Consider the following 15164-nt stretch of genomic DNA (forward strand, 5'->3'; position numbering starts at 1 on the left):
ACCCCCGCGCAGCTCAGCTCTTCGCTATTTTTCACTGTCTGAGTCTCAGCTTCTCCCCCTTCCGAATGTGGACTCCACCCTGGCTGACTCATCTCAGGATCCATTCTTCTCATCTCTGTGACTCTGCCATCTCTCTGGACTTAAACAGAGATTCGCTGGCCTGCCCTCTTCGCCCCAGGATCTGACACCACTGGTCCCATTTGTCTCTGGGCTGACAGCTGGCAGGGAGCTTGCCCACTTCCACAGCAGAGACTTGGCCTAACACGTCTTTGAGACGAAACGTCTAGGAGAGAGAAACTGTGGCTCGATATGAGGAAGTCCTCTGAATGGACCTCCCACGTCACTAGGACAGTGTTTAATAATTCACATCCTCTGCATCATAACTTCACTTGTATCCTGAATGGCTTACCATGGGTCTAACGAGTGCAGGAACTGCGTGGGATCAGTTCATTTATGTAGCAGGATATGACTAAGGACAAAGAACTAAAAGAAAAATTGACAGAATTTTGCTAAGCTTACTTTTTTTCCATTTCCAAAATAAAAATATTTTTTTAAATGTGTGCTGTGATAGCCTAGATGTTTCTGTCTCTAAAATGGGAGTGTTAAAAACTCTGATCCTCTTTATGTTTTAATTTTTATTAGTACATGTTTGTAGTACATAGTGACTACATTCATTGCGGGGATGTTCTTAGAAGATTAAAATGTAACTCAAGCGTCACTATGTATGAGTGGGCTTGTGGAAGTATCCCCTTGCTATTTGTGCTAAAGTGCTAGATTTTGCTATTGCAACAAAGAACTTTCAAATCCCACTAGCTTGGCATCACAGAGCTCACACTCACTATGTGTACTGATGTTGGTTGCTTGCCACTCTGATCCAAGATTCTTTTTCTCTTTAACGTCCTAGGTCACACTTTACATGGGATAATGTTTTCTGACAGAAAGGATAAAAAGCCACAGTGGAACCTCAAGGTGATTCTTGAACCTCATGCTCAAGGATGAACTGGGGTTCCCTGCAGCTCAGAGCTCATTACCCAGCATAAGTCATGAACAAATCTGACTTTGTTTAGGTGCAGTGGTTCATTCATCTTACAGGACGCATCACTAGGAAATAGGGAGAGAGAACAACTACTCTCTATTACTTTGGAAGAACCAATGACTATTTTGAATAAACAAAAGTGTAAAACTTAATGCAGAGTTAAGACCCAGGCAAGTCACTCAGAGATGTTCCTCAGTTACTAGCTATCTTGTTTAAAACACAAAAGTATACAAACAATTTGTATTTCTTTCTTTCCTGTGTTACCATTAGTCCTTAAACAACAACCTTGAGATAACATATAAAGAAAGAATTAGCCTGCAATAACATCAGCACGGAAGAAATAGAAAGTGAGGAATTTAATGTAGAAAATTAGAGAAAAATATAGGATATGAAAACAAAATAATGAAAGAAAACAAAACAACATGCCTGAGAACTATGTCACTAGGATGACTGAAGTGGTTTTATTTTATATCGAAAGCATTAGTGCTGCATTCTTAGGAAAAGATGCATTCACACACTCCATCTGTCAGTGACTGCCACCTTGGCTTAGACTTGGTGTCTCACTAAGCTTTGAGTACTTGGATATAATATGAGAAAAATTCAAGCAAGTACATCTCACAAATTTCAATGAGACAGCGAAGTGAATGTGTGAATTATAAATGGTAAGATAGAAATATATATCAATGCAACATTTTTAGAGAGTTGCTTATTAGGTTTTTCTTACTCTTAACAAGAATTGTGTTAGTTTGATCCAATAATAAACAATGATTGTTCTCTTTTACCCATCCAGCCCTCAGCTGCAGAAACATTGATCCAGTATTCTAACTTAAGTTTCCCTGCACCTGAGATTTTAGTTTAGTTTTGTTTTTTGTTTTTTGTTTTTGTACCGGAGGTTCAACTCCAGCCCTTGTGCTTGCAAGGCAGGCAGAGGCACCACTGAGCCAAACCCCTGGGGCTTCACCTGAGATTTTAAAAGAACGCAGGGCACAATGAACATAAAAGTATTTACTGAAGACTTTTTGTCTATAGCCACATGTAATCATGACCAGTGTTCAGTTTATTGTTATAGTCTTCAATATTTCCAGCTGTGGAGTAGATGAAAGAAAAACATATAGGCAACAGGTTGCATGAAGCTATATGTTGTCCTTTTCTTAGAATACATCCCTTCTCTGTCCCTTGAGGCCTCCCTCCAGACGATTAGGGGTCCTTCTGCCTAGAAAACAACCCTGTAGATTATCACACCTAACTTTCCCATACCTTTCAACTTTCTACTGAGATACACTCTTGTTAAAGACACCTTTCTTGAAGATCTTACAGAATATAACATTCTCATGGATAAGATTTTCTATGTATGTACACGTATACATAATGTTATGTACATATATAGTCTCTTACTAAATGCAAACTCCGAGGATAGAGACTATGTTGTTCACTGATCTAATTCTTAGTGGCTAGAGTATCATTTGGAGCAAAGTAGGCACAGACAAAATGCTTTGAATGAAGCCAATTGTTTATTTCAAGCTAAATGCTTGTATTCCTCAGCTTTTGCTCAAATAATGATATATAACCATCAGTCCCTAAAATCTCAGTAGCTGACAAATATTTACTAATATATCTGTAGGTAGGCTGTGCTTGACTCCCAGCATATTCCATCTGTGTAATTTTAATACTCTGGCTAAAGATGCTCAATAGATTTAGGGCATGATCTTTCAATGGGGGGAGATAGACATGCAAGAAGCCAAGTCAAGCCACACACACACACACACACACACACACACACTTTTGTGCACACATGCAAATACACTTACATTTAACACTTCCTCTTGGCTATGACATGTATAATGATTGATCAAATTCCATTAGTCAAAAGAGTTCACATTCTGAAGACCAAGCTAAATAAGTATATTGCCCTCATGAAGAGAGGGAGTGTATTAGAATTCTCCAGAAGAAAAAAAATCTATATTCCTCTGGAGAATCCTAATACAGTGTATTTTTTTCATTGGCTCACATGATCAGAGAGGCTGAGAACTTCCCCATTGGCCGTCTGCAGGCTAGAGAACAAAGAGAACCGGTAGTTGCTCAGTCCAAGAAGCTTGAGACTTCAGGACCAGAGAAAAACTGAGGAGACAGGCTGAGGCCTGAAATCCTCCTGGAGATCTGCTGATCCAAAGGCCTGAAGAACTTGGAGTCCAATATCCAAGGGTGAAGGTAGTAGAAAAATTCACCCACTTGGGAAGGGAGACTGTGCCAAGGAGGCTTCTCCCCTTTTGTCTTTTAGTTCCGACCAATTTTCTCACCCACATGCCAGTCTTCTCTGGAAATAGCAGCGCAGACATACTCAGAAGTAAGGCTTTACAAGTCTCTAGGCACCCTTCCATCTAGTCCATTTGATACACAAACATTAACATCATAATAAGAAAATGATAATATATGCTAATGTAGACAAAATCTGCCAAAAGGCTTCTTTTCATCCAGGAACACTCTGCCAACTCCTTGGACAGTGTTTCCCTGGGGCCGAGTCTCCTGTACATCCGGGCTTCACTGCCTTCCCAACTGCTTCTTGACCTGCTAACCCTACATCTTTTTTAGTCTCCTGAATAACTTTTCCCCTCTTTCTCTTCTCAGAGAATGATATCTCAACTTGGACCACAGTTTTGGTGGTCTGGACTGGCCTGGTGTTATTTTTATTATCGACAGGGAGTCTCAGGGCCGAGAAGGGCTTGCACTTTCCTCTGTCCTCATACCTCGTACAGCAAAGCGCGTGGCTATGACACCATCAGGAGCAGCAACTGTGGCTTTGAGAGCTTCTTCCCTTCCCACATTGAGCTTATTGCTAAATTAGTTGTGTTTGAGGTAGCTATTATCATCATTTGGCTTCCCTCTTGTAGACATAGATTCTTGCCCCCCTCACACCTTCATGATTTATGAGTGGCTACAAAAAAAATCAGAATCATTTCACAGTCAGAGAGAGAGAGAGAGAGAGAGGAGTCAAAGAGTATTTAAGTAGTGTGTGTGGGCAAAAGAAGCCTAAAGTGCATCAAGTTGGAGAGCTAGACTAGATATTTGGAAATGGGCAGGAACTTGTATGTATTGAAAATTAGAGGGTTATGCATCACTCCTCAAAAATAAGAAGTCACGGAGCATCTCAGAGACTGGTGCCTAAGTTGCCATCTTCAAGTCAAAATCTAAGAGCTAGTGGCTGCTAACTACAGTGAACTAGGTATGAGAGGGCTCCTCCCGCCACCACATCCTCACCATGAAAATTTCAAGATCTTTACTTGACACAAGGAAGTAAATTTCAACAACATCTGAGATTTGCTCTCTTTTCCCAAGTGGGTAAAATTTTCTGCTCTTGTCAGCCTTGGACATCAGACTCTGGGTTTTTTAGCCTTTGAACACAAATTTGCACCAGCAACTTCTAGGCCTAGACTAAGTGAAATATCTGAAATGATAAACTCTGTTTGAGAAAGGACAGCCAGGATGACATTTTTTGAAGGCCACATTTGGGATGAGGGGGCACTACCCACATTTGGAACACCACTCATGCAACCCTCATAATTCCACACGCTTTTCCTGTATCTCAAAGGACTACATATCCAAAATTTGATCATCTGTGGCCAATCCTGAGGCCTATCTTTGAGAAAGTCCTGGGCCACAGGTTTCAATTCTCTGATTGTTCCTTGTGGAAATCCATGGTGTGAAGCCTATTCAATCTCTACTTCTACCCAACTAAGATGACCAGTCTTGGTTGATCTTTCTTATCTTTTAATCACTAGCATCTCTGTGTGGCTTTCTTAGCCTTCCATTCGGATGTTGGGAAGACACCAACTTTCTTTTATAGGCCATAAGGTACATGAAACTGCCAAAAAATGCTTATGCAAAAATTTGCTAAAACCCCTTCCTAAATGTAAGCTCTATGTGTGTAAATGCCCACCACTGGAAAACTGGAGTTTAGGAATAGAAAAGGGAGAGAAATAGAAAGTTTAACAGATTTTAGTTTGGAAAGTCTCAAGAAAGAAAAAAAAATGAAAGGAATGTTAGTATCAGAACTCCTTCAGCTGGCACAGAAAACTAGAAATGAATTACATCTTTTAATGGTGACTCATACCCCAGACGCTTCTCAGTAGTTTTATTATCTATGACAAAATAAGACATATTTGGGCATATTGAAGCTAAAGAGAAAGACGGTCTTAAATATCTGCGACTTTACAAGGACCTTATAAGAAAAATCATAATATAGCATCAAATATTATTATTAACAGGTGTAAATGCTTTTATAATGTATTTTTAAAACGAATCTAACTAACCTTGTTTGGCTTTACATTTGTGAATTTATTCTCTCAGAGAGTTTCGAAGAACCATTCTGCACACGGGGGACTGAGTGCTCTAAGTCAGATAGTTCTGAGGTCAGACCCGGCACTAGGGTTTGGCCTATCCACATGAGCTCAAGTTCTGACAATCTGTCACTTAGTAGCTGAGCACATCTTACTGAACAATTTACTTCCCCTTTCCATGGTCTTGCTTCTTCATCTACAACATAATAAAAATAATAATAGTGCTAATGTATGAGTTGGTTAAATTAAAAAAAATTATAAACTTAGTTACCAAATGTTGAGTGTGTCATTTGACATGATTTTTTTAATCACAGCAATCTTGAATTATAATTTTTAAATTTAAATTTGTTAAAATTGTTTAAATTTGTAAGCATTAAGGATCAGTTTTATTTGTCCTTAGTTTTATTGATTCTTGGATATAAACAACAGAATTCACAGTCATGCCTAAGATGCTACCATCAGCGGCGGCATCTTTATCTTCTCAATTCTTCTTCCTTGCTTTCACTTTTCCATGTCTATCTATTCAATGCATCTCTGTAATACAGAAAGAAAAGAAATGTCAGTATATACGTCCATATAGACCCCTAGCTCCCTGGAAGAACCTGTTTGAGTCAGATAGTCACCATCCACACCTGTCTGTGTGGATAAACCGATGAGGTCAGCCAGTGTGTATGCCAGAAGCATGCAAGGCAGCCCATTAAAAAGCAAATGCGACACCTGCCAATGGAACAGGACAGACATAAACCAAAGATGTACTCGAAAGTTCCTGTCCATGTAATGCTCATAACTGCAATGTACTACTTAACACCAATGAGAATTTCTATCCTTACTCATCACCGATAACACTGAAGTAGTAACTATCCATGTCTCTAACATTAACCCATTGAAGTGAGCTTCCCACACCAGATTCAAGGCTATGTCAGGCTTTGAAGAGCTTCAGTTTACGTCCAACCAGCGCAGAGTTTGGAGGAGTCGAGTAGGTGGATAATATTGCTATTTGGTTATCAGTGTGACCCCTACAGAGAATGAACCCTTAAAATTTATAAAATATCACTTTAATCTTTTCATTTCTCTCCACTCTGGCCACCATGGGAGTTGCAAAAACTTGACAATTATAATTTCCTATACAGATTAAAAAATTAAATGAAAAGTACGTTAGGTTATAGTGCAAGTGTTATGGTGAGAAAGTTATTTTTAAAAAGCATCAGTGGTTCCCACACAGCTGGACCTTAATAAATGTTTAATAATGGCTATATTACTTTACTTCCCATAATGGTTTCTGCCATTAAAATGCACTTCTACCTTCTGGAGGAAAATAACAAGTGATACCTCGTTGTGAGAAAATGAAGAAAGCTAAAATATTGGAACAGTCTGCTGCTAAAATGAGGGTAAATGACATATTCTAAACAAAATATCTCAGGAATTATCACTTCTGGGCACCTTGTTTCATCACATATGTATTTCGTAGGAGGAATTTCAGGATTCAGAGGTCTCCACCACAACTGGTTTCCTATCATCCCCATTGTTATGGTTTTGAGTAGTCAGTGAAGAAATCAGTTCACCACGCATTTATAGACCTCCTACGAACAAATAAATGCATCTGAAGATGTGAGTAATGCAAGGATAAAAACAGCACCATTGATTTGTTGGGAAGGAATTTTGTTTTATCAAACAGGAGTCAGATTATGATTTTTATAGTATGTGTGTGTGTGTGTGTGTGTGTGTGTGAGTGTGTTGGGTTTCTAAAGACCCACATTCATGTAACACACAAAACTCCACTTTTTTGAGATATACTAACAAATGTCTATTCAAATTAATACTCCATTCTAAACCCAATCACTTGGTGAGAATAAATTCTGAATAGGTTGAATTCCTTATTTAAACATGTCTAATGTGTCATTGTACATTGGACTTTTGTGTTAACCTGCACACAAAAGTTGTCAGCTTCTCTTTTTCTTGTTCTTTTTATTTAACCAGCCATGTAACTGACATTGTTAAAAACCACAAGAACTAGAAATTGTAACTAGTCAGGGAAACAAGAAAACATGGAAAGACCATTCATATTTATCAAGTATTAGTTATTAGAATCCTTAGTTTTTTCACTAGATACAGATATCTGACATACTAGTCTATTTCATTGTTATTACAATCTCTAGAGTAACACACTGTGGTATATAGTGTCCTTCCCGATTTATAGCTAAACTGTCTCAATGCTAGTATATGAAAGATCTGAAATCAGAGCTTGTCTTTCAGTCCCTCCACGCAATTTGATATTTTGAAATGTTTGAAGATCTGCAAATGGTTGTCTGCCTATTGTCATATTAAATGAATGTAGAGGAAAAGTAAAAAGGGAAAAGAAAAAATACACGAAAAGGAAAAACATGGAAACAATATCTTTGTAAACAGGGAAGGATGGAGGGGTTGAAGGAAGGGTTGGGGAATGGGGAAAATAAGAAACAAAATAAATCATGTAAAGGTACAAGATCCCAATGACGAATGTAACTCTATTGAATTACCTAAAATGTAACAGTAAATTTAATAAAGATAAAACATAAAATTAAATGCATGAAGCGATAACTGAGGTAAAAGTGATGGACAAAAGTTGGTGACGGGCGCTTTACACATCATTACATAAGGTCAGCAATAGGTAGGCAGTGGAGAATTCCAAAGTCGATAATGCTCCAATGTGTCCCAAACATACAACTCTGATGATTAGACCAGAGGCAAGAGGGAGTAGACAAGACAGATTAGTCAGAGAGCAAGATAAATGAGTGTTGCAATATCACTGAAGAGGTATTTTTGAAAATCAAAAGCTATAGTACAAATGGAGAAAACACTGGATTTGAGATTTTCCATACTGCATGAAACATGTGACTCTAATTTGGAACTTTGGCTTGTTGATCTGAGAAATGGAAAAATTATACAAAAATACTCATTATGACACATTTTTTAAAGAATCTATGGTGCATGGGAACTACATTATGTTAGCAGAGACTGGGCATTTGTGAAAGTCTCATGTTTATATCGGTTTAATATCTTGATTATGAGTAAGAGTCTATCTCAAAATTGAGTCTCAGGATCCTTCTCAACACAAGGCTTTAGCTGCCATTCAGAAAAGACTACAGTATTACAGAAGATGAGTTTTATTTTCTAACCGAGTGGTAGTACAACATATGTCCTGTGAAAAAAATGTACACTTTTCTTTACATTTTGGTTTCTCACACCAGAGAAACAATGCTGTATTTAAGCATGTGTGTCTAATTTATTTCACTCAAGAATATGGCCTCAGGGTGCATCAGTTTAGCTAGAACTGTCTCATACTTATCTTTCTTTATGACAGAGTAGTACTCCATTGTTTTAAAAAGCCCACCTTTTTATCCATTCATTGTTGATGGATATTTGAACTGTCTCCAGGATTTAGCTATTACAAACTATACCACTATAAACATGGGTATACATACATGGCTGTGGTACGATGCTTTTAATTCTTCTGGGAAGACACCAAGAAGGAGAACTGCTAGATCAAATGAACCCCCTTGCTTTAGTTTTTTGTGGAATCTCTACACTGATTTCCACACCAAAGTGAATGATTGACAGATATTTAAAATGGGAATAAAATGTTCAGATGAGAAAGGGAACAATGGAAGGGGCAGGGGAAAGGACGGAAGGAACAAGAAATAAAAGAGAATAGAGGAAAAAATCCAAATAAAGGTTTTGTAAAGAAAGAGCAAAAGAGAAGTTGGGAGGGGATGAAAAAAAGAGAAGCAAGATGTATCATGTACCTGTACAAATTCCTTATGATGAATGCTATCATTATATATCTCTAACATGAACCAATCAGAATAAATGAAAAAGGAGAGAAAAATCACCTTTATCTTAAAGTACAGTGGACTCTTGACTTACAAAGTCAATTTGTTCACAAGGACTGGTCGTAACTCAAGTTGGCCAATTGAATGTTCAGGGCCTCTACACAGCCTTCACAGTCCCTCTCCTATATGATTTTATCTACATTTGCTTTCAGGAAGATCTCAGTGTCCTTCGACACTCAATGGCTCAGGACTTAACAGTTAACCCCACACAGGAAAGAATGCTGTAATATCCCTTCCAAAACTCTTTAGGGGTTAAATCTGTATCTGAGACCATTTGGAAGAACAAGTGGCTGGCTTTTGGGTCATAACTCAACACTTCGGTCCTAAGTTAAAGCTAAAATTGCAGTCATAACCCAAGCTGTTCATTTGTCAGGCTGGTTGTCACTCGAGGATCCACTGTATAACACTCATGTAAATCAAAAAGTAAATGTTTCTGCAAATATTTAAAGGGAAAAGCTATAATAAGCCATGAAGCAAGCCTCAGAAAACTGAGTAATTTCTGAAGTTCTATCTCTAGATATAATTATCTCAACACACTCTGTCTTGATACTGTTAAAAGATAAGGACCTGAGAAGTTTCTCTGCCTAGAAAATCTCATTCATTCTCTGAAAATCTATTTTTAGTGTTGAGATAATTAATAATAATGTTGCCTCAGCAGTAGGTGTTAGATTAAAAAGGAAGTTAATATTTGAGTGTGTTAATAGGTCAACAGTCATACTTTAGGACACTCCACCTGGTGTATTTACACCTTCTGTTCCCACTTAACTTCTACCACACACCAGAAAACTAGAAAAAGAAGCATCACAGAGAATTCCATCTCAGATCGCAGAAGATGAGGCACAAATCATGAATAGAGCCTAAAAATAAAAGCAAAATAAATAAGGATTCATAAACTGTTACTAGCTCTCAGGGACTATAGAGAGAGGTTTTTCAACCAGCAAATACAGTAAATGAGCCAGCCTTGGCTCTCTAGAAAATCACAGTGGTTTAGACCTCTAGCTTTCTGGACCAGACCCACACAACCCTTACCAGGTTCCTAAGAATCTCTCATTGAAAGGCAGATGGTACCCACTCTAAAACATGGGAGGAGGTGATTTGCAGTAGAGAACTTGGAAATGTGATCAGAGACTCATGCTGGAAGTGTCTATAAAAAAATGTCTGGAAAAAGAGAGGCCTTAATTGGTCACTACACATTTAAGATTTCAGGGTCAGAAAAGCAATTGGAGAATTTAGTGGACTCTTCAAATGTAGTCAGATAACAGGTCCCAAGGAAATGGAAATGTCCCTAAATCCCCAAATGATCCTTTTCTTTGTCTATTTTTTTTTCAGTCCAAAAAATGTACATTTCAAAGTAAGAACTGTAAAACCAAAACATCTAATCATGAATAAAAGGCTACAGCTCAGCTCTTGAAGAATTGCCCTAACTGGCTTGTTCTAGCAGTAAGAACAAATTCTTTTCATCAATACTCTTGTCAAAAAGCCAGCACTTTATGCTGAGGAGGGCAGGAGCATTTGAATCCCAGAAGAGACTTTCCCGACTTTAATTTTTAATTAAATCTTTGCTTGCCAGCAATAATATAGTTTAGGGAAAGGTCACCCACAAAAGTTGTGGTTTTAAGTGGAGCCAAGAGAATGAGGGTAGGAAACGTTTAAACTCTAATTCCTTACAATATTTTTAGAGGGTGATACAATGTTTAGTTGAAAGATATAAGTGTTTATCAAGTACACACTGCGTTTCAAATTATGTGCCAGGTGTTTCACATATTTAATCACCTATTATCTTCTTAAACCCCCGTGAGACAGATCCTAATTTCATTCTGCTTTTCCAGAAGAGGAAGTTAAATTTCAAAAGTGTAGTATTAAGTAATGTGTTTCTGGTTTTGCACCTAGACAAAAAGCAGACCAGAAGTTAAAACTTAGACTTCAGAATTGACTGCGTACATTCTCAGGCAGATTTTTCTTAGTGAAGGAAAAAGAAAAATGAAGGAAACCTGGAAGAGGCACAAACCTCCAGCAAAACATCCACCCAGAAAGTGATAGAAACAAATTCAATTTCAGTAATAATTTCTCAAGATGTATCACAATTATCTTTGCCCCTCTTTTTCAAAAGGAAACTATAATTCAGTGGCTTAATAAAAATTCTTATTTTACTGATATTTGATTTGTATTTTTTTCTCAGTAAATTTATTATTTTTGAATGCCTGTGAATATGAGTGTCTAACTTTGCTTCAAAAACAAAAGGGCCCAATATTCAACACTTCATGCATTCTTCAAATTTGTTATAAAGAAAAAGAGATTTTACCATGACAAACTGATTTATTAATTCTTTTCTTTTAATGCTAATAATGCTATCAACAAGATAAGACTATTCAATCCTTTGTTTCGATGTGGAATGTAATTAAATATCACTCTTAATTCATAATGTAGAAGAATTCTGCTCTGGCTACCATTTTTAAATTTCTAATTGTGTAGTAACTAATCATTCATTTAAAAGGGAAATTTTCTAGGGCTGGGGATTTAGCTCAGGGTGATGCTGCCACCTGCTTCACAAGCACAAGGTCCCGAGTTTCATCTCTGGTACAAAAAAAAATAAAAATAAAATAAAATAAAATAAAATCAATTACCCTAGATATTAACTTAATAATAAATATTCAGAAAAATATTAAAAAACACAAAACTACAAATTTTTTAAAAGGGGAATTTTCTTTGCAGCAAAGCTATATAACATGCTAGAAACACATGAATGAAAATACAGAAGAAAGTAAAGTATTTATGAAACTTAGAAAAAAGTAGTGAATAATTACTATATGATTATGGTGATTTTGGAACACTCAGAAACCTGACACACACTTAATATATTAATAAGATCATCATTGTCCCTACTCCAGCAGGGTGCCCTGTATGAACTGCTTTTCTAAACCAATCAGGACAACAGTTATCCATTGGAAATGAAAAATAGTAGCAATGTCTATGATTCCTACAGGGCTTTCATATTTTTAAGAGTCTATAATTTCATATGTCCTAGGAAAAACCCTAGGAAGGTAGTAATTATCCTTCACCAGGAAAGAAAAGAGAAATCTAAGGACCAACACTCACTGTCTAGTTGGAATTTGCTTGCTAGTGGCAGATTATAATATCCTCAATTCCTGACGTCAAGTCTATTGCTACACCTTCATTGTGGAGCACACATCACAGTTTAGTGAACAGACCTAAGTCTGAAACAGTTCTGTGTATCCGTAGTCGTCCACAGTCATGAAGTGAGACAATGAATAATGGCCCACTACATGCACGGGAAAGTGCTGAGAATTGAGGATTAACCATGTGGAGCAACACCTTTCACCATCTAAAGGGACACAGCTGAAATATCTCATGATTTCTCTTACATGAGAAGTCCAAACTGCAAATAAATCAGAGCCAAGTAAGTCAGGGGTAATAGGAAACAGATAGAGAGAGAACTTTTGCAAATGGAAAATAGACCAAGAGATGGAGGGAAGGAGGTGAGAAAGGAGGGGAGGCGAAGATGATAAAGAGTTAAGATTCATTATGTGCATGTACTGACTTCCCACAATGAGTGTAATTAGGGACTGCGAATGTGTCTCAAGAAAAATAATTTTAATGAAAAGACAAGTGCATTTTAACCAACACAGCCCCTCTGTACAAATAGCTTGGTTATAACGAGATGGTCAGGTAAGAAGCTGATTAAATGCTCAAACTTCTAAGGAAAAAAGAACAATTTAGTGGCCATTTGAAGAATTTAGATGTGTGAAGAAAGCCATGCATATGAAGTATGTGGGACTCAGAATATTCTAGAATAAAGAGGTAGAAGATGTGAAGACACCGTCCTACGAGGGACGTCAGTGGAGACGCCCACGGTGGTTAGAGACTAACCAGTCCATTAGGCCATTAAAATGTATTGTGTATCAAAACCAGGAGGAGGCAAGTTAAGATTGTTAACAGCTTGAACAGAGGAAGGACAATATCATTTCATGATAGACTATCAACAAAGAATATTCCAAGTTGGCATCTTCTGAAGGTAGCTAATGATATAAACATCATGCCTCAATTAAACTTTGCACTGTGCAGTAAATGGCTACTGGGTCAAAAATCAAGCCCCTTCTGTCTCTTTTTAACCAACAGATAGTCTTATAGTCTACAAAGGCTAGGACAAGACCATGGTACTTCTTACTAAACTCTACATATTAGGGTATAAAAGAGTGTACTTGATTTCAACAGTGAATATAATCAGAGAAAGGTTACAGTCCTAGCCGTTTCACTTTCCAGGCCAGGAAACCAAGGGTCAGGTTATCAAAACTCACAGAGCAAGTGAGTGTCAGGAGGGTGATTTCTCTGGCTGCCTGAGCATTTTCCATTACTAGGGAGATAGGAGCTATTTTCCAGGGGGACTAATTGCCCCTCTTCGTTCTGCACTGCAGGCAGCCAAGATGCTATGGCACTTTCAGATAACAATGCTCAATGGCTCTCTGACGACTGGTAAATATCCAGTTCAGTAGCAGTGGGAAAATTAAATGCAAGAGGCATGCACACATTTATGTATTTTCCATATCAGAAAATGACCTTGTTAACTGTCATCTTCCTACTGAAGCATCTCCCTCAGCACAACATATATTAAATTTATGGATACTAGGTATAAATATAGTCACTAGCCATTCATTCAGCAGCATGGATTAATCACTTGTATGCACCAGGCTTTAATTCAATTAAATTCAATTCTCTTTTACAAGAATTTAGAAGGAAGCAATAAAAAATATCTCACCAAATGCAATTTGGAACATTGATTTCAATATTTACCAGCTACAATGTTACAGAAAACATGTAATCCCAGTAAATTTCTGTTTCCTCATCACTTAAAGAAGGATGACGAATAATCATAATGGATGTAGGCACATCGGCCTACACTGCAGTTATAGACAGGAAGGTCTCGCTACATACTTGACACACGCTGCTTCATAAATGTCACCTAAATGCATGAGCAACTGAAGAAACGCTGTGGGTTGATGTTTGGTTGTTGTTGATGTTATTTTGTTTCGTTGGGGGTTGTTTTTGTCTCTTTGCCTTTTGATGATGATGTTTCTGGACAGATACTTTGGCTATATCTCTACTCGGGGACCTGTGGAAAAAAGAAGCCATCTACTACTTGGGGCCTGCAAAATGATCCCATTACTGTAAAGTACCCTCAGGGACTATGAATTAGAGCTGGCAGAGAGGCTGGGCTGTGCTCTGTCAGGCTTTAGCACATCTTTCCAAACTGGATGGAGACAATGGTGCTCCTTACACAGGCACTGAGAGGTGCTGCTCATATGATTATATTTTTATCATAAAGCAAAACTGATTCGAAGCCTTCTCTGCTCCATTCTTGCCACACAGTGATTTGGCCCCGTGGTGAACCGCTAACTGGCTACCCAGTGGGACTATCTGTGACCTAGAACTTAGCTCAGCTAGAGAAGTTGTGATGTCTAATTACATTAGCCATCACTGCCAGTGACAAGGATAGAATCCAGGAGCTGCTGGGACAACCATTTGTGACTCATAATCCATTGCCCTATATGCCAGGTTCTGTCCAGATTTTTTTGGACAGTGCTCACCTTTGAAATAGGGGAAAGTTTCATATTGGATCATAGTACCTGCTGTTTGATGAGTCATCCACTATTATTCCTCTAAATATATATTAAAAATCTATGGTATCATGGTGTTTGCACAAGCATAAATAAGTGTCTGGTGTCATGAGTAATACACCGAGCTTTCAAATCCCACAGATTGATATACTGAAGAAAACACAGGGCTACGAATTCATTCCTTGGATTGGAATTGACCCTAAACTCAACCTCTTGCCAATTTCATGGTTTTGAGAGGCCCTTCCTTGAGAGTCAAGTCTAGAGTGGAACAAAGGAGGTGGCTATGGTATAA

The 15164-nt window shown here is 37.8% G+C and overlaps 1 long non-coding RNA gene across 1 annotated transcript; it reads right to left on the bottom strand.

Moving 5' to 3' along the window:
* Positions 1 to 5767: 5767 nt before the first annotated feature.
* LOC104853945 lies at positions 5768 to 14694 on the bottom strand. Its single transcript, XR_777934.1, has 3 exons — positions 14533 to 14694; positions 14190 to 14367; positions 5768 to 5904 (listed from the first exon to the last, which is right to left on the bottom strand). It is a non-coding gene; the product is annotated as an uncharacterized LOC104853945 (long non-coding RNA).
* Between the last annotated feature and the right edge of the window lie 470 nt (positions 14695 to 15164).

Source organism: Fukomys damarensis, unplaced genomic scaffold (assembly GCF_012274545.1).
Source record: "Fukomys damarensis isolate Sample0158 unplaced genomic scaffold, DMR_v1.0_HiC HiC_scaffold_32, whole genome shotgun sequence".
Classification (NCBI taxonomy): domain Eukaryota; kingdom Metazoa; phylum Chordata; class Mammalia; order Rodentia; family Bathyergidae; genus Fukomys; species Fukomys damarensis.